Source organism: Galeopterus variegatus, unplaced genomic scaffold, assembly GCF_000696425.1.
Source record: "Galeopterus variegatus unplaced genomic scaffold, G_variegatus-3.0.2 Scaffold384, whole genome shotgun sequence".
Taxonomy (NCBI): Eukaryota; Metazoa; Chordata; class Mammalia; order Dermoptera; family Cynocephalidae; genus Galeopterus; species Galeopterus variegatus.
The window spans coordinates 64,942-70,786 of record NW_007726495.1 but is presented as its reverse complement, the minus strand read 5'-3'; positions in this window follow the sequence as shown (position 1 = coordinate 70,786).

Sequence of the window (5,845 nt, the reverse complement as noted above, 5' to 3'; positions counted from 1 at the left end):
TTTTAAAGGGGGCCCATAATCTTGGTTGGGGGGTGGGGAGCATATGTTTCTAGAATTTCAGAACAAACGAAAGGCAGCTGTGATAAATCAGCATAAAGAGCAAAAGAAGCAGTAAAGGAAGGAGTTAAAGGAGCCAGTGATAAAAGCAGGGGACATCAGGCAACAGAGTCAGGTTTATTTGCTTCTTTAGTTTCTTTTTCTTTTCTTTTCTTTCTTTCTTTCTTTCTTTCTTTTTTTTTTTTTTTTCAACTCATGTCTTCTTAATTTTAGCATTTTATTCCCTCAAAGAGGTAACAATAATTTCCCTTTTGGTAGCTTCTATACACCAATTAAAATATCATTCTTAAATACATAAGCTTAGGCACATCAAAGGATCCCCAACATAGTCATTGCTGGAGTGATCATCCCTTGTTAACTGTGTCCAAAGAGAAAGATATTTATAAGAATGAGGCTCACGTAAGAAACATAAAGCCTGCAGGAGGACCAGAGGAGGAAAGTCAGAGAAGAAAGCTGAGAAGATAGGGTACTCATGTCTGTATGGAGGAGTCCCTCCCTGTAATAACCTGTATGAAGTAATCCCTCCCTTACTCATTAAAGAAACTTAAATAGATCTCTATGAAAGATTCCTCCCTTAAGCCTCCAGACTTCTACCAATGTGGGACAGGACCTTACTGTATCTCCTCTGGAAGGCTGAGAGTCCACCATGATGAATTCACACAGTGGAGAGATCTGAGATGATCCAGAGGTGATAGGCAGTCACTTCACATCCCATCTTCACGGCCAGAACTGTTGAAGCAAAACACTTCAGGCTGTAAAGAAATTTAAATGAGACTTTTATTTAGATTTTCAAACCAGGGAGACCACCTCTCAGTAAGAGAAGTCTGCCCAACAGGTAGAAAGAACAAAGAGGTCTTACAGTGTAAGTTCAGAAAATTCTAAGCAGTAAACAAATCCCAAACATTGTCTGAAGACAGAATGGATAACTGACTATAATATATTGAACAAATGATTTCTCAGGCCTTTTACAATATTTATGGCTACTCTGATCTAGGCTATTTAATTCATAAGTAACTTCCTTCTGTATGTTTAATAGGTTGACACATCCTGTCTTCCCAGGATTTCTCTAAACGATGTTACCTGTGCTTATCTACACAATCGGTTTCTTAGTGATAACAAACTTCTGAGAAAAGAGTCTGTTTGTCAAACAGTAAGTTCCAGTGAAGGGTCAGTTTCTTGGGTTAGAAGAAAACACGTCAATTAAGTTTTTTTTAAATGGAGTCACTGTGGTTCTTTTCCTTTACTCTCCTTTTCTGGCCTCTTTCCTTCTTCATCACTCTCTGCTCAGGGTGAGTTCTTTACCAAGCTGGTTGAGTGTCTGGAAGTTGCTTTTTCACTGGTAAAGTATACGAAGGCAAGCCTTCAGCTTCAGGTATTTGCTCATTGGGTCCCAAACCCTTTCCCACTAGCCGTCCCAGATGTGTCTGAATCCTTAGTAAGTGGCCATCTCTTTTTTTGGAGGCTGGACAGTACAGGGATCGAACACTGGACCTTGTTGTTATCGGCACCACAGTCTAACCAACTGAGCTAACAGGCCAGCCCCTCAAGAATTTGCATTTCTAGTGACTCCCAGGTCTCAGATAATAGCTGATGCTGCTAGTCTAGGGACCATAATTTAAGAACCACTAATCTAGACTACCTCTTACATTGTTTATAAAAACACACATCAATACATAAGAAACTGATTTTACATCATGACCCAGTATGCTTACGGACACATACACACAGCTGAAAACAGTTTCATGAAACAAACATACCCCTTTCTATGTGCTGTGCACTGTGATTTTTTTTTTCTACTCTATTTATTAAAAATTTTGGTTGCGGCCGGCCAGTTAGATCACAGTGTTCTAACACCAAAGTCAAGGGTTCAGTTCCCCTTACTGTCCAGCCATTAAAAAAAAAAAAAAGAAAAGAAAAGAAAAAGAAATGTTGGTTGGGACCCATTAAATTGGCACCCAGGTCACTTGTGAGCAGCACTTTGAAAAGCAGTGGACAAGGGAGTCTCAAAGTCTTTGTCAGCTTTAGCATTTCACCTATTTCTTAACCACCCTCATTTAACTGACAGGTACAAGAGGACCCCACCAAAAAAATTTTTTTAAAAAGAAAGAAAAAAAGAAATGCAAGTTCTTGGGCCTTATCCCAGACCTACTAAAACAGAACCTCTGATGCCAGAGGAGAGGGTCTGGGGAGGCCTGATGGCGGCCTCAACACACCCCATCCTCTTACCAGGTTCTTGACTCCGCCACAGGAAAGAATTCAAGAGCAGAGTCATAGTAGAAAGTGAGAACAGGTTTAAAGTAATCAATAACAGCTACAGACTTTACAAAGAGAATGCAGCCTAGCTCCAGAGACTGAGCAGAGCCCATACCAAGTTTAATACAAAAGTAAGATATACGTACTTAAAGTTTAGTACAGAGTGCAGGCTGGCTCAGGAGATTGAGCAGCCACTTGCAGAAAATAAGTTTGATACAAAAGAAAGCATATACACCTCAGGAGAGGGTGGAGTACGAGTAGGCCCTAGGAAAGTGAGCAAGAACCCTGCCTCCTACCAGGATTCCACTTTTATAGCTTTGCTAATACATATTTATGCTGTCTAATGAATATTTGACTAAGGGCGGCAGTTCCCAGTTACATAACATGGTCTTGCATGTGCTCAGTTGGTCTCCTTTTAGGGCATGTTTATTGGTCAAATTCTATCACATGCACCAGACCTATTCAAGAATACTCTGTGCTCTTTAACTCTTCCAGTGGAAGGTCATTCAAAGGATAAACTCCCTTCCACTGAGCATGCTTGGTCACTAGGGTCATATAAGCCTGCATAAATTCCTTTCATGAGCATGCTCAGCTACTAGAGTTATAGAACTCCTATCTACTGAGTATGCTCAGGCACTGGAGCCTAAGGGAGGGGCATAAGTCCACCCCTTGTGGTCTCAGTTTCCCTGTTACTGCCTAAAATAGGTGCAACAAGCAACAGTAACTAGGGGAGGGCCAAGAGGAGGGGTTTGAGACCTTGGGGAATGGCTTGAAACCCAGAGGTGTATCCTGAAACCCAAACCCATGGAAACTGAGCACCTCCTTTCTCATCTCTAGCGGCAGGCCCTGGCAATCTCTGTTTTTAAAAGCCCCCAGGTAATTCTGATTCACAAAAAATTTTAAAAACCAATGGGCTCTAGATAATTTAGCCTCTCTTAATCTCAGGAGAGATTTGAGACCTACAGAAAATGGTTTCATTGATTCTTTTGTCATTTCTCCCAAGTAGATAGCTGGCATTCTAAAAGACACATAGGAAAGTAAATATTACATACAATGGATGCTTTAAGGCAGTAGGGCTTAATTCTCTCTTAAAAGTGGTTGAAAAGGGCTGGTCTAGAATGACCTCCCAAGGTTCTCATCAGAGACAGATTTATGTGACTTAACCCAAATTTTCTAAAACATAAAGTAATCCAACACAAGGATTTGTGATAATGAAGAAATTAAGTATACAACTGTTACTAAGAATTGGAAAGTAAGGTTTGCTGAAGACCTTCAAAATCAGCCTCTAGTTCATTTATCTAATCATCATGGTCATATTTACGAACTCTCCCCAGGACAGCGATTCATAGCCTTTATTCTTCTTTAACCCTATTTTGTTCAAAGAACACCCCTAATCAGTAACATCTCTCATCACAATTTTGAATTCTCATGGGAACTAGTGGGAGTGTAGAGTTTGAAAAGTCTCCTTGAGGATTCTAATCCCTCCCCCACAAACCCCCACATACCATAAAGAATCACTGCGCTAAGATAAAAGACAAAGTTGCTAATAACAGTCTAAGTCAGCAGAGAACATATCATCCTACCAGAATAGCCAAGTTTTAAATAGGCATTGACTGAGTTCCAGGGTGATCCAAGAGCTCAGAGCATAATTCATTATTGTATACTTATTTATTCTCTGCAAAGACTCATTATTCTTTCAGAAGAAAGCAAAATCTGGTATGAGAATGGGAAAATGTTCTTGTCAATCAACTAATCAACATCTTTTATGCCTATTGTGCGTGCATCAATGTACTAGGCCATATGTAGGACATGCATGGTTTTATAGCAACTGGAGAGAAAAGATCAGAAGATATGAAATAAGCAACATAAAAATAAAGCACTAACAAATGATAAATTATGAAGAACTAATGAAACCATTTGAAGTGGTTTTTAAAAATATAGATTCCTAAACCCAACCCCAGAAATGCTGACATAGACTCATCAAAGGCAGGGCCGAGGAATCTGCATTTAAGTCTCTGTTGGGAAAACAGAATGGTTTGGTCAGGACTCTCATCTCGGGTCCGGTTGGTTGTGGTTCAGCACATCCATTGTAGGCAAATTGTGTGTGTGGAGTTAGTGCGCATGCACACCAATGTTTCTTTTTAGTTTTGTTTCTATTCTTGTGTTCTTCAGAGTTTGTGAAGCAGGCAGGCTGACTACTGCCTTCCGCAACCACACATGCAGCCATGCTTTCCAACCTACGGCTTCCAAGGTCCTGTTTGCCGGTTACCTAGCTCATAGACCTGCGTGTAAAGGGTCTGGTGACCCAGCCTGGCACGTGAGGGGTCTGGTGACCCAGCCTGGCATATGAAGGGTTTGCGACCCAGTCTGGACCGGGCTTGAGGAGTCTGTGAGCCCCAGACCCAGCCCTAACTCAAAAATTGGCTATGTCAGCAGGATTCCGACATTAGCTGAGCCCATAGCACCACAGTCTCTCAGATGATTATGATAATCAGTCTAGTTGGGCACCATTACCTTAGAAATCCAGATGAGGGGAGATTAATTTTAACCAGTGCGGTCAGGGCACAGCCCTCTTGTGTAGCAGCTGCCTTGAGGACTGGGTAGAATGTGAGCAACACAGCACAGACAGCAGAGGACATCTATGTGCGCTCACCTGGAGCTGCCTGTGCCAAAGTGCCAAGGAAGCTTTGGGAGGAGAGTATGAGTGCCCAAGGCAATCAGAGAAGGCTTCTTCCAAACTGAGTTCTAAAGACTGAGCAGGAGGAATCTGGCAGGCAAAGAATGAGGTGGAGGGGATGCCAGGTAGAGGAAACAATTCCTACAGAGGCATAGAGGCATGAAAGAGCATATGTTAAGTGAATAGTAAAAGCTCCATGTGACTAGGATAGACAGAGGAGAAAGGAGAAGAGCCCTGTGAGAGACAGGGTAGGAGAAGTGATCAACAGACTTAGGAAGTAAAAGACTGAAAGGGACTGGAAATCTCACACTCACAGGAGGACAAGTCAATTGCAGGTGTACATGCATATGGTACATCCTGTGAGTAACAGGATCTGGAAACTAGAGGGAACTGGTAGATTCATGACCAATCTAGAAGAAGCAGCCTACACAACCCAAGCCAATCATTGCCTTTATAGGAAATGGGGGCCCAGTATTCCCTGTTTTTTTTTTTCCAAGAAAAGTCAGAAATCCTTATTTTTAGATAAAATACCCAAACTTTTAAATGTTGACTCAAAGTGCTTTAAATTATTAGTCATACCAAACAAAATACAACTGTTGGCCTGATATGTTAGTTTATCACTTCTGGGCTCAATTGAATCTAATAAACTCTTACTGCATCCAATTTAGACTGCTGTCTATCTGGTATACTATGTGCCTGGTTTACAGGTTGGCAGAACACGGTAACGAGACTGAAGTCTTGCTGGGAGAATAACAGAAATCAAGTTTGGAGCTTTTATTCTGAAAAGACCAGGATTTATCTGTTTGTGTACACACACACACACACACACACACACACACACACAAAGGCACTTCGAAA